The sequence below is a fragment of the Bombina bombina genome, chromosome 1, assembly GCF_027579735.1.
Source record: "Bombina bombina isolate aBomBom1 chromosome 1, aBomBom1.pri, whole genome shotgun sequence".
NCBI classification, from domain to species: Eukaryota; Metazoa; Chordata; class Amphibia; order Anura; family Bombinatoridae; genus Bombina; species Bombina bombina.
The window spans coordinates 984,021,676-984,044,579 of NC_069499.1; positions in this window are offsets into that span (position 1 = coordinate 984,021,676).

Genomic DNA, 22,904 nt, shown 5'->3' on the forward strand with positions numbered 1-22,904 from the left:
ATTAAACTAAGTTAAATGAACAAAAACATTTGCTAAACAGCATTATAAACCTAATAAAATAATTACACAGCACAGACTTTACTTGCATTTTTCTGCAAACAGTTCTTTCTGTGCATTCCAATCTGGACTTATTTATAGACAGGAAGATCTTGTTCCTTTGAAATCTGCTCAATAGTTCAGGTCTGGTTAAACTGATTGATTTCAGCTTGCTTGGCTTTGCTGCAACAGAAGCGGACAGCTCCACCTACTGGCTATTTTAATAAATGCACTGCTTCTCAATGCTTTTCAATAGCAGTCACATGACTGGAAAAAAAGGTTGTTATTCTGAAACAGTGTAAATTGAACCGTTGTAAAACGAGGGCCACCTGTACATGTTTCTATTTATATCTGTATTTACCTTAACCTGTATATCTATTTCTATAGATATATAGGTATAGATATCTTTTGTACATTGAAATATATATTTAACAATAAAAATTACATTATTTTCTATGCGAAGAACATAGGAATGGAAAATATGCGTGACTTTGTTTTCTCGATTTAGGTCTAACACAGTGTTGGGTTACTGTACATGAAGAATTACTAATCTTACATTGCGGTATTGAAATATTACATATAAAATATTTTTTTTAAAATAACATCCCCTTTCAGGAAATAGAAACACGTAAGGACAAAGAAGGTAGGTTCCTAGAAGTCATATGTAAATTATATGGGACAGTGGTTACCCTAGTATGCTTATACGCCCCAAACTCAAAACAACACAATTTTTTTTAGAAACATTTCTAATAAACTCCTTAAGATTACAAAAGGTTCTTTAAAAATTAGCGGAGATTTTATTGTCCCACTGGACCCCACAATAAACTTCTCTACACGCACTACATCCATCACTACATCCATCCCAGCTAACCAGTTGACTTCCATTAAACAAAATATAAAGGATCTGGCTGTCCATGATGTGTGGAGTCAACTTAACCCTATGAAAATGGATTATACTTTTTATTCCGCCCCACATAGATCATACTCCAGAATAGATTATATTCTGATGGACGTCACTAGCTTTTCACACATAGTGGACAGCAGAATCTACCCATGCACCTGGTCAGATCACTCCACTTTGAGTTGCTCAGTTAGATGGCCTAATATTCCCAATAGACATTTTGCATGGAAACTAGATAATTCTATCCTTGATGACCCAATTGTATCTGAGGAAATAGAAAAATTCTTAACTGAATATTTTGATCTTAAAGGGAAAGTCAACACCAGATTTTTTGTTGTTTAAAAAGAAAGATAATCCCTTTATTACCCACCCCCCAGTTTTGCATAACCAACACTGTTATACAAATACACGTTTTACCTCTGTGATTACCTTATATCTAAGCCTCTGCAAACTGCCCCCTTATTTCAGTTCTTTTGACAGAATTGCATTTTAGCCAATCAGTGTTTATTCCAGGGTAACTTCACGTGCATGAGCTCAATGTTATCTATGAAACACATGAACTAATGCCCTCTAGTGGTCAAAATGCATTCAGATTAGATACAAATATAAGGTGGCGCATAGAAAAATGATGATTCCAGTTGTACACAATGAATGTATATATATATATATGTAGATGTCCCTATTTATCAGTAATTTCAATTTAAAGAAGTCCCCATTAATCAGTAATTCCAATTAAGTGTTCTATGAACCTTTATAACTCAAAAGGTTTAAATAATTACAAATAATTTATTTTGCTTGACATTCGTAAAAAACATTGATTAAAACATTAATAAAACCATATCTTGTTTCCAATTCTAAAATGCTAAAATTACACCTTTGTCTACTTTGTTGAGATACAAATTATTCTGATACTTTGCTCCTCCTATTCCGCTAGACAGTATCAACAATGGGTAATTAATACTGTACAATGTACATGCATATTACACAATATTAGACAATTTTGTAATTATCGTTTAGTGTGTTATTTCTCTTATTGTACTAATGGTTAATATAGCACCCTATTTATTGGTAGATGGCAAATTTATTCCTTCCTTATCAAGACTATTTCAAATGTAAATCTCCTGGCACATACTAAGAATGGCGTTTTTTTTTTTTTTTAAATTGCAGTCTTAAGTTTCTGTGATATAGTTCAGTTGTAGCATACAAAACACAGTAGTATCCAGCACAGAAACCCAGGAAGCAGGAGACCGGTGCAAGTAACTGCCAACTTGCTAGCAATGATATAGAAAAAGGACAAGGTGGTCTCCTTGCAAAAAATTCCTTATTTTATTATTTTACAAAAGGAACAGGAACAAAGTCACGACATTTCGGGGCCGTGCCCCTTAATCATGTGATAGTATCACTCATTACACACCTGTATTTTATAGGCAAGTACCTGGGAGTTTTAACCCTTACATTCTCAGAACTGCACATAATGTGTATATAGCGCCATCTTGTGTCACAATAGGTGTGAATGAAAAATTTAAAAACAACTGTTAAGAGGCCTCAAGAAACTATGATATGCTCAAATATATACTTAATATCAAAATTGATAATATATATTATAATAATGTAAACAATATCAACCCCATTGGATTAGCCTAAATAGATAGGTTTTATAGATTTAATAATCAATAGCTTATTATTGCTGATGATAAAATAAATGACCAACAGTGTACAATAAGCAGTATACTTATATAGCTTCAAACTCAGCAACTTCAAACTTCCACTCAAGGAATCAGGTGAAACAGTGGTCATAGAGATCTAAGATACAAAATACAAAAGCAACAATTAAGTTACATAGAAGGATGAACAATAATAATTAACAAATTAAAAAAACTAAAAAAATTACTTTAAATAGTAACTTAATAGAAAGGAGTCCAATCAGTAAAAAGGAGTCCAATCAATCTCTCTATTCATACCCTTAGGCTCCAGGGTATCGAGCTTAAAAATCCAAAATGTTTCACGCTGTTTGAGCAATAGCTCCCTGTTACCCCCACGCCTAGGGGTACGGATTTGCTCGATAACCTGGAACCGAAGTTGGTTGACCTGATGACCTGCAGATAGAAAATGGTGGGCTACAGGGGCAGATTGAACCTTACATCTAATGTTGCTTTTATGTTCCGTGATACGGTCCCCTATGCGTCTAGTTGATTCCCCCACATAGACACGCCCACAAGGGCATTTGATAAGATAGACAACGAATCTCGTGTTACAAGTAAAGAAATCTTTATATATAACATAACATAACATAACATATATACATTTTTAACCAGTATGTGGGTGTAAAAAATGGGGACTTTTAATGATAGACCCACAATTGCTGCAGCCTAGACATGGAAAACAACCTAGATTTTTTTTGTAAGGTAAGTCTGTCTAGAGGTTTTGCTAGGGCCCAAATCAGCTTGGACTAGAATATCACGTAGATTCTTAGACCTTTTAAATGCGGGCATGGGAAATTGCTGAAATTCTTTTATCTCTGTATTGCATCTCTGTAAAACACCCCAATGTCGGCGGATGATTTTTGTAATTAAATTACTTTGTCTGCAATATTCAGAGACAAAAGTCATTCTGCATTGGTCAGTTTTAGTAGGTTTTGATTTTAAAAGATCCTGCCTCTGCAAAGGTAGAACATCCTGAATAGTTTTAGTGACTAAATCTAGGGGATAACCACGTTTCAAGAACTTATCACCCATTTCTGTTAATCTCAATTTAGAAATGTCATCATTAGCCATGATTCTCTTAACTCGTAACATCTGGCTCTGTGGTAAGGATTTAACAAGAGATGGGTGATGAGCGCTGTTAAAGCTCAAAAGGCTATTGCGGTCAGTTTTCTTTGTGTAAATGTCAGTAAGGAAACCATTGCCATTCTTTAACACTGACACGTCCAAAAAATCAATTTTAGTTTCACTGCTGACTAAAGTAGGCGTAATATTAGTGGTAGAAGAGTTAAGATCAGCAACAAAAGACTCCAGGGCCCCAACATCGCCCAGCCAGACCCCAAAAATATCATCAATGTAGCGCCACCAGGTGGCGCCACACTGATGAAAAAGTGGATGTTCAAATACAAATTTTTCCTCATAGGAATTCATATAAATGTTGGCATAATTAGGGGCGACGTTGGAGCCCATGGCAGTACCCTGCAATTGGAGAAAAAAAGAATCTTCAAATAAAAAATAGTTGTTATATAAAATGACCTCCAATAGCTGTAAAAGAAAGTCAATCCTGTCAGCTGAATAGACGCCTTTAGACTGTAAAGCATTCCTGACTGCACCAATACCACTTGCATGAGGTATGGAGGTGTAAAGGCTACTAACATCTAGACTGAACAAAATAAATTTGTCCGTCTGTAATTGTAAATTGTCTAATTTGATCAAAAAATCATTGGTGTCTTTTATAAATGAACATGACTGCTCCACCAGGGGTCTCAATACTTTATCCAAGTAAATGGCTATATTCGAAAAAATCGAATTAGTGCCCGCAACAATTGGTCTCCCTGGTGGGGCAGTCATGGATTTATGCACTTTTGGCAGTACATATAGAACAGGCAGGGTACTGCCATGGGCTCCAACATCGCCCCTAATTATGCCAACATTTATATGAATTCCTATGAGGAAAAATTTGTATTTGAACATCCACTTTTTCATCAGTGTAGCGCCACCTGGTGGCGCTACATTGATGATATTTTTGGGGTCTGGCTGGGAGACGTTGGGGCCCTGGAGTCTTTTGTTGCTGATCTTAACTCTTCTACCACTAATATTACGCTTACTTTAGTCAGCAGTGAAACTAAAATTGATTTTTTGGATGTGTCAGTGTTAAAGAATGGCAATGGCTTCCTTACTGACATTTACACAAAGAAAACTGACCGCAATAGCCTTTTGAGCTTTAACAGCGCTCATCACCCATCTCTTGTTAAATCCTTACCACGGAGCCAGATGCTACGAGTTAAGAGAATCGTGGCTAATGATGACATTTCTAAATTGAGATTAACAGAAATGGGTGATAAGTTCTTGAAACGTGGTTATCCCCTAGATTTAGTCACTAAAACTATTCAGGATGTTCTACCTTTGCAGAGGCAGGATCTTTTAAAATCAAAACCTACTAAAACTGACCAATGCAGAATGATTTTTGTCTCTGAATATTGCAGACAAAGTAATTTAATTACAAAAATCATCTGCCGACATTGGGGTGTTTTACAGAGATGCAATACAGAGATAAAAGAATTTCAGCAATTTCCCATGCCCGCATTTAAAAGGTCTAAGAATCTACGTGATATTCTAGTCCAAGCTGATTTGGGCCCTAGCAAAACCTCTAGGCAGACTTACATTACTAAGAAAAATCTAGGTTGTTTTCCATGTCTAGGCTGCAGCAATTGTGGGTCTATCATTAAAAGTCCCCATTTTTTACACCCACATACTGGTTAAAAATGTATATATAGAGATTTCTTTACTTGTAACACGAGATTCGTTGTCTATATTATCAAATGCCCTTGTGGGCGTGTCTATGTGGGGGAATCAACTAGACGCATAGGGGACCGTATCACAGAACATAAAAGCAACATTAGATGTAAGGTTCAATCTGCCCCTGTAGCCCACCATTTTCTATCTGCAGGTCATCAGGTCAACCAACTTAGGTTCCAGGTTATCGAGCAAATCCGTACCCCTAGGCGTGGGGGTAACAGGGAGCTATTGCTCAAACAGCGTGAAACATTTTGGATTTTTAAGCTCGATACCCTGGAGCCTAAGGGTATGAATAGAGAGATTGATTGGACTCCTTTTTACTGATTGGACTCCTTTCTATTAAGTTACTATTTAAAGTAATTTTTTTAGTTTTTTAATTTGTTAATTATTATTGTTCATTATTCTATGTAACTTAATTGTTGCTTTTGTATTTTGTATCTTAGATCTCTATGACCACTGTTTCACCTGATTCCTTGAGTGGAAGTTTGAAGTTGCTGAGTTTGAAGCTATATAAGTATACTGCTTATTGTACACTGTTGGTCATTTATTTTATCATCAGCAATAATAAGCTATTGATTATTAAATCTATAAAACCTATCTATTTAGGCTAATCCACTGGGGTTGATATTGTTTACATTATTATAATATATATTATCAATTCTGATATTAAGTATATATATTTGAGCATATCATAGTTTCTTGAGGCCTCTTAACAGTTGTTTTTAAATTTTTCATTCACACCTATTGTGACACAAGATGGCGCTATATACACATTATGTGCAGTTCTGAGAATGTAAGGGTTAAAACTCCCAGGTACTTGCCTATAAAATACAGGTGTGTAATGAGTGATACTATCACATGATTAAGGGGCACGGCCCCGAAACGTTGTGACTTTGTTTCTGTTCCTTTTGTAAAATAATAAAATAAAGAATTTTTTGCAAGGAGACCACCTTGTCTGTTTTCTATATAGTTCAGTTGTAAAGGAAGTTCTTTGTTTAACACAGTATGTCTATGATAACTGATTTCTGGTGGTATAGTCTTAATTGCAATCGTTTTTTTGGCTGTTATTTCTTCCCTTTATTCTTCTTTGTTTGAACAGTGCACTGTTTTGCTGAATTCCTCATCGTAAATGGATGGTTCCGGTGGAGTAGCTGTTATTGATCCTCCATTGACCAGACAGGATTGCTCTAATCCCTCATGCAGGTGATGCTGGTCTGAATTAGCCGGTTTCTATTTGCTGAAAAGTAAACTCACTGACTTCTTGTCAGTATCTTTAATCCTGTGTAGATTCCTGTAACTGGCAAGGTAACCAGAGTGGGTGATGTCTCGTGATGTCCCCTTTAGGGATTTTCTTTACCGGATAGTCTTTCTCCTTGTAATCACAGCATGAAAATGCTGATTTTTCTTTCAGGTTTCTACGCGTTTCGGCTGTAAGCCTTTCTCTTGAACATCAAATTTGTCAACACCACCACTTAGGCTCAATCTGCTGGACAGATTCAGCTAGACAGATGATAGGCGCAGGGAAACAATTTCATCACGGAGACATATAAAACATGGAACAGACTGATAATTACATACCCATTATTGTCATCTAAACCGTCACCGTTAACTCCTATTTTAGACAATCCTGAATTCCAACCAGGATTACCACCTCGTCACCTTGACTGACTAGATAGACATTGCCATATGCCCATTTATCTTCTCACAAAAGAAGGTAGTTTTAGGACGAGATCAGACCTGTTAGAAAAGAAAAAAGAAAATAAATTTTCTCCAATTGGTATTTCTATCTACAAGCTCACACATTCATCCACCGACATAAAGACAAAATAAACATGTTACGCACACCGACAGAACATTGAGAAACTCTGCATGTCTGATACCCCAATTTTATATAACATGCTACAATAAAATCTTCCTAGCACAGAACATAATATAAAACGTTGGGAGCAGGAGTTGAACATAGAGATTACACCGAGAGTAGCAAGCAAAATCTTTCAGAGAACCATGAAAGCGTCCGTCTCCTCCTGTATATTAGAAAGCAATTTAAAAATCTTACACCATTGGTAGTATACACCTTCACATTTAAAAACATTATATCCCCATAGATCAGACTTATGTTGGCGCTGCAAAAATGAAATTGGACAAATGGGCCACATTTGGTGGAATTGTCCTAAGATACATAGCTTTTGGAAAGCAATAGTCTCACAAATCGAAATTATCCTAGGAACTAAAATCGCACTTGACCCACTAAATTGCCCACCCAAAAAATGGTCAGCTACACATTTAGCAATCCTACAACATGCGATTAACTGTGCCAAAGTATTGATTGCTAATTCCTGAAAACAAGCACAGACTCCCTCAATAGCCCAATGGGTTGATACACGAATGGCCCTTGATGCCCCTGTTTTCGCACGGACCGCTGCTCCATAACTGGACTGCTGCCTCTGAGGCTGCAGTCTGCAATCCGCCAGATTCTATATGATCAGGCTGATTGACACCCACTGCTTGCGCCCGAATGGCCGCAAATCTGCAGGGGGCGGCATTGCACAAGCAGTTCACAAGAACTGCTTATGCAATGATAAATGCCTACAGCATATGCTGTCGGCATTCATCGATGATGTCTGACAGATCGATGATAAATTGTCCCCAATGCAACTCTTCAATTAGAAGAATATCACTATATGAAAGAAAAGTGCACAGTTTTTTTATAGTCATGGTTTTTATTTTGGAAGAATATCTGTATAACAAGTACAAACATTGAACCTTCTTGATGATATCTAACATGAGGTGCAACATTCCAATTATTTAGATTCATCAAGCTTAAGACTTCAGGTGCAAAATGTTAATACCGATTTTTTTAACGACTGACAAATGCTACATTCTCTTTATCCTCTCTTTCTCTTCTCTATCTCCTAATAAAAATGAGTAAATTATTGACATTATGCACATCACTGTATTATAACTGATGTTAACAATATAAAAGAATGTTGTCAGCTTGTATTCTCTATACCACTTATAATTGTAATCTAAACTTTGTATTATATAACCTCAATAAAAAAAATCCTAAAAAAAGATATATATATATATATAAAACAATATAATAATTATAGATATTGTAATTATATATATATATATATTGTATAAGAGTTGCCATCCTCCACATGTGCCCTTTTCAGTAGCAAAGGGACAATTTATAAGGTTAAGGAGGAACTGTACGGAGGATGGTGCTTTTAGAAAACAGAGTGAGGATTTGAGAAAAAGACTCAAAGAAAGAGGCTATTCAGATATGGTCCTAGATAAAGCACAGGAGCAGGTAGCCAAAATAGACAGAAAGACACTACTCGACCCCAGAAAGAGATCTGATAATACCAATCCAATGAGGAAGAAAGAGTCTTACTTTGTCACTGAGTACAGTGCTCAATACAGAGATATCTGTAGAATAGTGAAGAAACATTTTAAAATGCTGACAGCGGATGATGGATTAGCGGAGTGTGTGGACAGAGGCCTCAAATGTTCATATAGGAAGTGTAGGACTTTGGGTAATATTCTGTCCCCCTCTTGCTTGCCAAAACTGGATAAAAAGTCTGAAAGCTCATGGTTGCAACACAAAGGGTTATACAAGTGTGGTAAACGAAAATGTAGACCCTGTGAATATGCACTATTTTCAGATAGTTTCTATTCTACTAGCACAGGAGAAACATTCAAGATCGAGACTTGCCTAAACTGTACTACCACATATGTTATTTATTTAATAACTTGTATAGAGTGTTCCGTACAGTATGTTGGTTTAACTTCTAATGATGCCAACACAAGAATTAGGAATCATCTGTCCACAATCAGTTCAGGTACAGCGACAACCCCTCTTGTCCAGCACTTTGCAAAAAAGCATAATAAAGCTCTAACCACCTTTCGCTGGCAGGCTATTGAAAGGGTGGCTACCCCCCCTAGGGGAGGGGATAGAGACAAATTGCTGGGCAAGAGGGAGATGTTTTGGATATTTAAATTGGGCACTAGAGTTCCTTTAGGTCTGAACTCTGAGTTTGACTTAATCAATTATTGGAAGTAGATTTTGCTAATTTTTTCCAATGTTTTCATTTTTTCATTTTTCTTATTTTTTCTATCTTATCCTGTGATAATGAATGTGAACTGAAATAGAATACCTTTAACAAAGGACAGAAAGGAGTTTGAAAGAATGAATTTGATTACACTAGGTTTAACTTAGTGACCCATCACTTAAACTTATATTTACATTCACATTCATATTTAGTGTTACACTGGATGTCCAATAACATTTTAATTTAATTTACATCTATATATACATGCTTACATTCTCTATTAGTCTATTTGGAAGAAGCTAGCAACATACTCTCGTTTAATGAAGGTTTATTTAAAATAGAGAAACTTTAAGTACATAGCATAATTAGCTTGTTTGTACATTATTGCTGCTGCTATCTGTCCACTTAGATCACCTTTTAGACGAATAATAGTCTGACATTGTGAATTGTAACTAAAAATAATTAACACAATCTATAAGCATATTGTGCTCCTACATAGGAGTCCTACCCTATTCTCCTTATTCAAGATTGGATTGGGAGTGATAATTACATTTCAGGTAGGAGTGACAATTTAAACATGATTTTATTGTAACCAATGAGAATTCAGATAAGGGTATAAAAGGTCTAATACAGGTGTGCCCTTTAGCTATGATTACGGCTGTGTGCCGAAACATGTCAGCTTTTTGTTCTCATGTTTGATTTTTGTCCTTTTTATATGTGTTTTTTTGATGGTACCCCCATGTTTTAATGAGTGTATTTACACTTGAATAAAGCTTTTGTTTTTACCGCTATTTTGCACTTTCTTGCTGTGAACTTTGGGCATGTGGATACGTTTATTTATCAGGTCAGCAAAAGTGCATTAGCGGATTTTGGTGCTCCATTCATACCCCTGCTTGGCGTGGACAGCTAGGCTTCTCCCTTGAGGCTCACCGCTAACCGAGGATAGGTCCCGGAATCTCTCCAATCTCATTGGATGAGCACGTACACGTGGTACGTCACACACGCATTCACGGCTTTACGGAAGTACAGAGGACTGCTTTGATGTGGATGCAAGACTACACACTGCCGTGAATTACAACTCCCGGGCTGGAAAAAATAATCACACACAGAGGAAGAATTCGGTGAGGTCGGTAAGTGGGTATAGCCGCATAGCGGTTTCTTGCATAAGTAAGCAACACTAAAATGAAGATTTATGTTTGAGACCCACACTGACACTTACTCACACCTGTGACTACGCTCTGAATTTGACAAGGCAATTCATAAGACTGTGTGTATATTTTCACTGTTAGCCTCATGCATGAAGTTCTAAGGGCAATCGCCACAAGGGGTTGATTCATGATAAGACTATCTTTGGACGGATTTGTGTGTATATTGAATGTAGGATTGAACATTTCTTCTATTACTGCTTTTATATATATATATATATATATATATATATATATATATATATATATATATATATATATACTGTATATATACTGTGTATATATATATATATATATATATACACATACACACTATTGATTGTTTTTTTGTACCATAGTAGTGTTTCTTTGCCCCTTTCGCTACATATTTTAGTTGTTCCTTTGACTTGTGGCAATTCTTTCTAAGCACAGTGGGCATTTGCTCAGGTTTGTGAAAGTGTGCATTTGTGTAAGATCATATGCATCAATATTGATGCACTCTCTCGATAGTGTATTGTGGTGAGCTCCTTCTATTGGGATCACCTTTATTGACAATCCTTTTATATAAAATTGTTCAGTACCCCTAGGTCCATTGTCTTCTAGCTTTGTCACCTGTTACCCGAGATTACACGATTTCCTTTACTTATTTTAATGAAGAACCTTTCACCTGAGACCTAATTTACAATTTAAGTTGTTTTTGTTTTTTGAACCATTTAAAACCCATTGTTGCACTACACTTCTAATTTAATTCTGGGACAAGGTCTTGTGTCTTCCTGTGCTTAATTCTGCCCTTGGTTCACACATTTGTTTTTATTTGTTTCAGTTAAGCAGTTTAATCTGTTTGCATCTATGGATACTATACTTACAGCAAACTCTTTGCATACTGTATATTCATTCCATTTTAAAAGAGTTAATGTTATATTAAATCGCTGAGATAATAGAACATGAGAGAAAATTGTTCTTTAATCTGTTTAAAGTAATATGGAAGTCAAAATGAAACTTTCATGGTCCAAATAGGCCATGCAATTTTACTTCTATTTTAAATTTACTTTGTTGAAAATCATGCCTAGGTAGGCTCAGGAGCAGTGATGTAAGCTAACTGGTGATTGGTGACAACACACATATGTCTCTTGTCAATAGTGCATTGCTGCACTGAAGATGAAATCCCTTTTATTACCCATTCCCCAGTTTTCATAACCAACACAGTTATATTAATATACTTTTTACCTATGGGATTACCTTGTATATAAGAACCTTCTAACAGCCCCCTGATCACAGGACTGTGACTATTTATTATCTATTGACTTGCATTTAGCATTGCGTTGTGCTAAATCTTAAATAACTTTCTGTGCCTGAACACAGTGTTATTTATATGGCCCACGTGAACTATAATGTCTTTTGTTGTGAAAAGCAATTTAAAAAGCATGTGATTAGATACCTAATCATTAAGGGCCACATTAACGAAGTGGAAATTATTTTTTGCAACATCTATGCCCCAAACGAAAAGCAAGACAAATTAATTAATAAAATCTCACACCTTCTCACAAACTGGAACTCGGCTAGAATATTTCTAGCAGGAGACTTTAATGTCTCCCTCTACATGCAATTTCCTCAGTCACAAATCCGACCCACACAATCACAAATTAGAAACAACAGAAAAACTAAATCTATTTCCAGTACTCTGGAAGGACATAATGTACTTGACTCTTGGACTGCGCTATATGGCATCACTTCAGATCACACTTTCTACTCAACAGCACACCGAAAATATTTCAAGCTAGATTACATTTTCCTGAGCCAAACCCTAATTTCCAATCTGGTATCCTCCTCCATTCATCCTTGTGTGTGGTCTGATCATTCCATAATAGTAGCTAAAATAGCAGGGCTTCTTCCCCCAAACAATGCAAGAAGCTGGACTTATGACCCCACACTTATGAAAAATCCCCAACATAAAGATCGTATTTTCAAACAGATGATGGAATTCTGGAATATTAATACAGATTCCATCGATAACCCGATTCAGATTTGGGCAGCCCATAAATCGGTGTTAAGAGGTTTCCTAATCCAACTAAAGTCAAAATCAAAAAGGGAAACACAGTTACTATTACAGACACTATACAAGGAGATAGCTACACTAGAGAAACAACATAGACTTACCTGCTCACCCAAGGTATATAAAACATTGCAAAATCAACGCCAAAAACTAGATAAATTATTAAATGACCAGTCACTTAGAGCCGGATTAAGACTACAAACCAAATACTATATATACGCCAATAAACCAGATCGTTATCTAGCCAATAAAATTAGAGATAGGATCAAAGATATTTCCATTCCCTTCTTACGCATAAATGCATGTGAATCTACATCCCACCCAAAAGTAATTGTAGACACTTTTGCCAACTATTATAGTTCTTTATACGATGGCAAGAAAGTTTCCAAATCGGAACAAACTTCCTGTCTCCTGAATAGATTTCTGGAGGAAGCCACTCTGCCCCAAATTGACCAACAAGATTTGGCAACTCTTAACTCAGACATCAGTGCAAGTGAGGTACAGAGAGTTATCCAAGATCTGAAACCTGGTAAAGCAGCAGGCCCAGATGGCTTTTCAGGTGAGTACTATAAACTATTTAAATCCTTTCTCATACCTCACCTAGTCAAATTTAGCAATCATATACTTCAAGGACATACTATTCCCTCAGAACTTTTAGATGCCAAAATTATAGTCCTCCCTAAGCCGGGTAAGGACAGGTCCCTCTGTCATAATTATAGACCAATTTCCCTCATTAACCAAGATTTAAAAAATGTTACCAAAATTCTGGCCAACCGATTAAAACACTTGCTCCCAAAACTAATTCACCCAGACCAGGTTGGCTTCATTAAAAATAGGGAAGCTCCAGATAATATCATAAGGATGATATCATTAATAGATTATTTGCATATTTCTAAAACGCCTTCTCTGTTGTTATCCCTGGACGCAGAAAAGGCGTTTGACAGGGTCGACTGGGAATACATGCAAGCTGTACTACATACCATGGGCTTTAGGGGTTCTTTTATTACAGCGATCCAGAGTATATATTCCTATCCCTCGGCATGCGTTAAGGCAATGGGACACCAATCTGACAGATTTGCGGTCTTAAATGGGACGAGACAGGGTTGTCCTTTATCCCCTCTCCTTTTTGCTGTTTGCATAGAGCCCCTGGCGCAACACATTAGGAACTCCCCAGACATTACGGGTATTAAAATAGGACAATCAGTTTACAAACTCACTCTTTTTGCAGACGACGTTTTGCTCTCCCTAACCAAACCCCTTATATCTCTGCCAAATTTATACAACACCCTTAGGAACTTCCCCACTATATCTGGTTACAAAGTGAACCTTTAAAAATGTGAAGCCATGCCTCTTGCTATTCCAGACCACACAAAAAAATTGATAGAACTAAACTTTGAGTTTAATTGGGTAAAACATCATCTCAAATATCTAGGAATCAACCTTACAAAACACTCATCGGAACTTTACCAAACCAACTATCCTCCAATTTATAAAGTAATCAAACAGGACCTCACTAAATGGAGCAAACTTAGATTTTCTTGGTTTGGACGTCTATCTGCGATCAAAATGTCTGTGTTACCAAAGATTTTATATTTATTTCTGACCCTACCGATAGGCATCCCGAATTGTGATCTAGACAATCTCCAAGCTTGCATTAACAATTTTATAAGAGGGACTAAAAAAGCTAGAATTCCTAAACCAATATTTACGAGACATAGGCAACTGGGAGGCCTGGGTGCACCAAATCTCAGACACTACTTCCAAGCAGCTAGGTTAGCCCAAACTACTCTCCATAACAAAATGGAAGATGAGATAAGATGGACCACGTTGGAGTCAGACATAAATAAACTATATCCTCAAGAGCTGGCTCTGTGGGACCCACATAGAGCTCAAACCCAAAAACGTAATAAATTCCCAATTACAGATTACATGCTCAAAGCTTGGTCCACTCTTGTTTCATCTCTCAAAATTCTCCCTAACAGATCCCTCAAGACCCCCCTAAAAGTAATCATACCTTCAGAACAGATCCCAGCTATACAGAAGTGGGAAAACAGAGGTCTTTATAGGATTGCAGACTTAGTAGACAAAGACAAATTAATGACATACACACAACTTCAGGATAAACTGTCTCCTTCCAAATTACATTGGTTTCTATATCTTCAGATATCCGCCATCATACATAAATACCTACCTTCATTGACTGGTCACAAATTCACTCCCTTAGAAATAATTTGTAGCTCCTCATCCAGACCTAGAAAAACTATTTCACAATTATACCAACTAATTCAATCTTCCACACAAATCACTAAAACAAGCCTTCAGCTCAAATGGGAGGCCGACCTCAATACAGAAATTGATATTTCCGACTGGAACAACTTAATATATAATGCGAGTAAAGGCCTGTTGAGTGCTGATATGCAGGAAAATTGCCTTAAAACAATTTTCAGATGGTATCTCACTCCAATTATCACCTCTCATTCCATTAAACGGGGGTCCAAGCTCTGTTACAGGGGTTGTGAAGTCGAAGGTACATACAAACACATGTGGTGGGACTGCTCTTACTCTAAAATAATCTGGAATAAATTATCACTCCTTTTAAGTAGGATACTAGATAGCCCCATTCAGTTGTCAATGAAGCAAGCCCTATTGAATGTACGCTTAAGGCAGTTTAATAAAGACATTAATCAATTTATCAAAATTTTATGTACAGCTACACGTATATGTATAGCCCGTCACTGGAAGGAGGGGGCTCCCCCCTGGGACGAAATTTTACATAAAATTAGGCACATATACAATATGTCCGCACAGGCAGCAATATTATAAGACACTCAGGAAGCTTTTCACAAAGTCTGGTTTTATTGGATCACACATGACTCCATATAATACTGTTTGAATTGTCAATATACCCAATACAGCAGAGATCTTATATGCCTTTATACATCCGTTGGTTAATCATAATATTATCCTTATTGATGAAAATTCCACTGGGTGTGTCATGGTCGGAAGGCACTATTTTCTTACTCTTCTTCATCTTCCCCTCTTATCTTCTTCTCTTCCCCCTTTGATTTTCCCAACTTTTCTCTATACTCTCTTTGTATTCAAGATCTTCATACATTTTTTGGTTAAGATGGGAATGAGGGGGTGTCCTTACCCCACTCAGGTCCCCCAGACAAACTGACAGACAAGATGCATGATAGCTGTTGTTTAAGGAGTAATCGACCAAGTAATTCCATCTATATAGCGATACAAATGTAAATGTTTTAAATGCTTTTAGGAAATCTTAGTTACTGTCTACTAATATTGGTCTCATTGATCTATCTGTCATTAAGTGGCTATGTCTTCTGTGAAGGTCTTGTTTATTCTTTTGTATTGTTTAAATATCAATAAAAAATTATTTCAAATAAAAAGCATGTGATTAGAGACAGTCCTCAATGGCTTAGAAATTAGCATATGAGCCTACCTAGGTTTAGTTTCAACTAAGAATACCAAGAGAAAAAAGCATATTTGATGGTAAAAGTAAATTGGAAAGTTGCTTAAAATTAAATGTCCTATCTGAATAATGAAAGTTTAATTTTGACTAGACTGTCCCTTTAAAGGGACATTAAACCCAATTTTTTTCTTTTATGCTTTGGATAGAGCATGCACATTTAAGCAACGTTATAATTTACTCCTATTATCAATTTTTCTTCGTTCTCTTGGTATCCTTTTTTGAAAAAGGAGGAATGAAAGCTTAGGAGCCTGCCCATTTTTAGTTCAGCACCCTGGATACATTTAGCCACCAATTAGCAAGCGCTACCCAGGTGCTGAATGTAAAATGGGCTGGCTCCTAAGCTTTCATTCCTGCTTTTTCAATGAAGAGATCAAGAGAACGAAAACAATTTGATAATAGGAGTAAATTAGAAAGTTACTTAAAATTGCATGCTCTATCCGAATCATGAAAGAAAAAAATTGGGTTTAGTATCCCTTTATCACCCCAAGTAAAAAGCAAGAACTATCAATAAGCTTAAAAAAATCTCAGACGTTTGCTTAGATTCATCTTGATAGTTTAATGTACTATTTTTTAATTTATTTGTTTTTTTTGCACACACAGCCTATGTTTAGCTAAGATTACCTAATATTCAATCATGGAAAAGTTTAGCTGTTCTTTAATTATAAAATAAAATCTGACTTCAGGAACCGTGAGTAGATTTAATGGGGTTAGTGTTAGTTTTTTTTTTTTCTTCATTTTTTTGGGTGTTTTTTTTTTTTTTTTGTAGATTAGGGCTTTGGGCAATTGTAAAAGAGCTGAATGCCCTTTTAAGGGCAGTGAAAAATAGCTGAATGACCTTTTAAGTGCAATGCCCATACAAATGCCCCTTTAGTTTGTTTTTTAGAGTTAGGTTTTTTATTTTGGGGGGTAGGTTGGGTGGTGCGTTTTACTTTTGGGGGGACTTTGGATTTTTTTACAGGTAAAATAACTGTTTAATGTAGGGCTATGCCCTACAAAAGGCCCTCTTAAGGGCTATTGGTGGTTTATTGTAGGCTAGGGGGTGTTTTTATTTTGGGGGGGCTTTTTTTTTTATTGAGGACAAAAAAATATACATTATACGATGGATGAGATATACAAATCTTCAAATATACATATCATACTAGATCAAATGCGTTTACAGTTGATTACAGTACCTCTTTTTCTTTTCCCCTTTTAACAAAGTAGTAGGTCACTCTTGGACCAAGTAGTATTTTCTTAGCTAAGTCTGGGGATTTATGCATATCGCTATTGAAAAGTAAAGAAAAGCTTTGGCAAACACAAAACAAAAAAGTAAAAACAACAAAATTGCATCCTATTAAATCCTAGTGCTAAGACAATCATCGTATATAACAACTATATGATGCAAATGCCTAATTTGGTTATTCAAATAAAGGGTATCCCAGGGCTATTTAATTTAAATTGAATATAGAACAACAGTAGAACAGCAACAACAACAACTAACAGGTCAACAAGCCGATGTACTGTGTATAGTTAAGATATATTGGTAATTGGTTATAAACATATAGTTACTCTATGAGAAAATTTGGGAGTGCTAGACCCAATTCTTGTATATCAAGCCGGCACACCACTATAAAGCTGATTTAATTTTATCCACATGGTCCTATTTTGGGTAGTAAGTAAATCTTAAGCGATAAGGACCAAGTGACCAGAAACTCCCCAAAGTTCCATTATAAAAGGATAACTATACCATCACATTAACATTATGTGCCTGTTTTCTTGGCATTAAATATGTGACCTTTTAAAGATGCTAAAGGCTCTCCATATTGCTATGAGAGTATTATTTTCAGTACGCTTACAGCTCTGCATTCCTCAAGAAATTAAAGTTAATTATAACGCTTTCTGTGTATATATTTTGTTATAAGTAATACCTGACAGTGTGGATAAAGACTTTCTTCCCAGACTACGGCAACGGCCGCAAGCCGCAGAGCATGGGTTCAACTAGTATAAAATCATGTGAGGTATCTGTCACATCAATATGAAATAAAAACTGTCTTTCAAAAGAAAGTTATATGACACATTGCTAACACACAAGCATATATTGTACAAGGGCTTCTAAATATGTTATCAAGGCTGAAAAAATATGTAAAAAATACAAATAAACTTAACTAAATATAGAACCAAACAACAGGCTGTATATCCAATGTTCAACTTGAGGTCCTAGTGGACCATATATATTAAAGGAGAACCAGCAGGTAATTTCCAACACCTAGGATTGGTATTTAGAGAGCGCAATGTCCCCACATCCAGATTCAAACTAGTGTGGTTATTATGAAACCATGTGGTCGATATTGGGGCCTTCACGTTGCCATCTGTTAGGAACATATTTGCAGTAATCTTTTCAGCAGAGTCCGATGTGTTAATTAGCTTCTCAGAAAAGTCCAAATAGGAACTATTTGATTTGATGGGAGCAGGTGATGTACAATCTATTTTGGGGAAGCAAACTACCCGGGGGCACCCCCCGGACTCCCGCTGCGGCACGGAACCCAGAAATTGCCCATCAAAAATTATTTTTTCACAAGCTCTGCTGACTGGTGTCTTCAGCTCTGCGGCAGTTGTATGCGGAGCCGTTATAGCATCGAGGAGATTTCTGGCAACCAGATCGATATAGTTAGTGTAAGTAGTATAATGCCCCCTCTCAGAAGACGCCTTATGGTATGACTGCTTGTTAGGTGGTGGTTGCCTCTGCAGGTTTTGTTGGGACATATCTGATTTTAACATCATCCTGCAGGGGTGCAGCTTCCATGGTACCGATAAAGGTATTACGCTCACTATGTTTATCGTAAATTTCTATCAGACGATCCCAGGGAGCTCCATCAATCAAGCTCTGAAAAATGCCTTTGAGTCTTGCCATGCAGTAGTCTAAGCTATTCAGAAGGCCTGCTTCTCTGTTGGCGGCCATCTTAGTAGGTTTGTGGCGTTCCCTGTCAGTTAGATTTTCTTTTGTTTGAGTAGCAGTCCGCTGCTGTTCCAACCAGAGAAGTATTGCAGGGATTATGTTTGAATTTTTAACATCCAAATTAAGACGGGGAACCTCGGCTCACCGAGGGGGGTAGCGCTGCCCGGTGTGAGCCGCCGCTCCAGGCCTCAATCGACCGATCTTGTCCTCCTGCGTCAAAAGCACAGCTGATAATCTGACATATAATGCGCCTATGTACAGCACATAGATATATATTGTTACAGTGGTGTATTTGCTGTAATATTGTTCCGTTGTCGGTGTTTTTTTCGGAACTTCGGCTGGAGTGCTAAGAAAATGCGACCATTCCTGATCGCTGCACGGACACACACCCCGGCTTTTTTATTTTTATAGGGCTATTAGATTAGGTGTAATTATTGTAATTTTGATAATTTAGTTTATTATTTTTTGTAATCTTAGTGGGGGAGTTTTCGTAATTTAGTGTTTATTATTTTTTGTAATTTTAGATTTTTTATTTTTTTTCATAGTGTTAGGTTTTTTAAATTTGTAATTTCAATTTTTTAATTGGTAGTTTTTTATTTTATTAGAATAGTAATGTTAGGTTAATGTATAGTTTAAACTTAGGTTTATTTTTATTTCACAGGTAAGTTTTTATTTATTTAAATATAGTTATATTGTAATTTTAATTTAAAGTTAAGGGGGGTGTTAGGTTTAGGGGTTAATAGCTTAATTTAGTGTATTGCGATGTGGGGGACCGGCGGTTTAGGGGATAATAGGTTTATTTAGTGGTGTGATGTGGGAGGCCGGAAATTTAGGGGTTAATAAGTTTATTTAGTCGGGGCAATGTGGGAGGCCAGAGGTTTAGGGGTTAATAGGTTTATTTAGTAGCGGCAATGGGGGAGACCGGAGATTTAGGTGTTAATAACTTTATTGTAGTTTCGTCGATGTCAGGGTGCGGCGGTTTAGAGGTTAATATATTTAAATAGTGTTGGCGATGTGGGTGGGCGGCAGATTAGGGGTTAATAGGTTTATGTAATAGTCGCAATGTGGCTGGGTGGCAGATTAGGGGTTGATAAGTTTTAAATAGTGTTTGCAATGCAGGAGGGTGGGTCGATTTAGGGGTTAATAGGTAGTTTATGGGTGTTGATATACTTTGTAACACTTTAGTTATGAGTTTTGTGAAACATTTTTGTTTCGCAAAATCCATAACTACTGGTCTCAGGTGGTGGTATGGCTCGTGTCGGTATTGTCAGTGTATCTGTGAATGTCAGTAGACAGAACATCTGAGAACAAAGGAACTCACACCTGTAAAGTCTTAGAATGACACTCTCAAATTTTGAACGCCCATATATGGAGTTTCCTGCCCAAAATGTATAATAAAGGTTATCAGGTGGTGACCCCATATAGAGATATACAGGCATGCTGTCTGTGATGACCTCTTTGGAACTGACTAAAGCCCAGAAAGAAAATAATTAACACTTACTTGGCAATCAAATGTTAGATCACAAACAGCCCCTTGAAGATTCTCAATATGCATCATGGGGTGTTGGAGACGAAATTCTGCACTATTTTCAGATAAGCTAACAGAATTTCAAGATATTATGAGCTAACAGACACATGTGATAATTTAACACAATGGCTCACTGGATTTCCTTTGAAGACTAGATACACATTAGGCTGGCTAACAGAAACACATGTTTTGCATTGTAACTTTAAAATTCATTTTAAAGTACAACTTATGTTTAATTTTCAGTGCTATACCTCAGTATTGTATACAAATGTATATTTGTAGATATAAGAAGAAATGCCTCACAGTAAAATATTAGATAAGTATTTGCTGAACTTAATAAGTAGCTATATAATCAATGTAAATTGTTTAATCAACTTGTTTCAAAATGGATAACATATTCTTATATTTTCCAGGCATCTAATAAGTACATATATAATTGGTGCTTTAAATAATATCATATGTTTTATACACCCAGCAAGAGATATACAGATATGAAATATTTATATGGGATAGTAATCCAATATAGATATAATTATATGAAACTACATCTGATTGCTAATCTCAAGGTATGTATGTGATATTAAGATGATAACTGAGAAATAAATTGAGTCCATGATGAAGGTATTATAATCCTTTTAAATGTTTTCATAGCAAATATGATTTTTAAACGCATTTTTAAGATATTATAAGTGGAGTATATTCATGTTTAATCTTGAAATACTCTGAATAAATTATATTAAATGGACCATATATGGAACATACAGGTAGCCCTCAGTTTACCCCGGGGTTAGGTTCCAGAAGGAATGGTTGTAAATCGAAACCATTGTAAATCGAAACCAAGTTTATAATGTAAGTCAATGGGAAGTGAGGGAGTTAGTTTCCAGGCCCCTCTCAAAATTGTCATAAGTAACACCTAATACATTATTATTAAAGCTTTGAAATGAAGATTTTAAATCCTAAACAGCATTATAAACCTACTAATAAAAATTGTATCATCATCAAACTAAGTTTAATGAACAAAAACATTTGCTAACAGCACCTAATTAAATAATCACACAACAGACTGCATCATCATCAAAAAAAGTTTAATGAACAAAAACGTTTTTTTACTTGCATTTTTCTGCAATCAGTTCTCTGCACTGTTAGCATGTCAGATAATATTGGGTCTGCACCTATTCTATGCATTTCAATCTGCAGTGATTAATAGGCAGTTAGGCACCTTCACCTCAAGCAGCTGGACAGGAAGATAATAGAGAAGTGACTGCTCGATAGCTAATGTCTGCTCTGTGTACACAGATCAATTTCAGACCTGTTAAGTTGCATAACTTTGCTGCAAAACAAGCGGACAGCTCCACCTACTGGCTATTTTAATTAGTGCACATGACTGAAAAAAAGGTTGTTATTCGGAAACTGCGCAAATTGAACCGGCGTAAACCGAAGGCCACCTGTATAATTATTAAAACTAGGAGATTAAAAGTATATAAAAATAGGCATTTGATAAAAATATATATATAAGAACTGTATTTACTGTATAGCAGTGTTGAAAATGAAACTGTCTTTGTCTGCTGCCCCCGATGGCCTAAATCCAGAAATACAACCAAGGAATTTGGCTGTTAAAAATGGCATTTCTCAGTAGCCATTTAGAGAAAAGAGCGTATCCAAATCTATCGAATGATTAAAAAGCGGGGAGGAGTTTTGTCTCAGACAAACACTCCCTGCACACAGAGAAGGAAAAACTTGGCTGAAATGTTTTTCTTGGTAACTGTTGCAATCCTGCTTGCTGCCATTTTTGCTTATAGGGAGACCAGTGTGCGAACACAGTTTTCTGTAAGACAAATACGTTGAGACACTCTTTGTGGATAAGAGGCTATCAAGATTAATTCTCTTACAAATGTGCATAATTCCCCTAAGACATATGACAAAAGACATATTTGGATATTAACTGAATTCTCAAACTGGTGATCTGTTAAAGTATAAGCAATTGTATATTTAATATTTTAAACAAAGATATTCTAAAGCTTTAGTTAGATTGTAGTAAGTATATTGGTATTAAATATTAATGATTAAAAACTGAACAAAGTGCACTCCAGATTTTCAAAAAACATAAGCCCTGGGTGCTGTCACAAAAGTTATATAGACAAAACAGAGAAGCACTCCAAAGGTCTTTCAAAAGAATAGTCACTTTAATAGTGAACGTTTTTGGATCACAGGGGATCCGTCCTC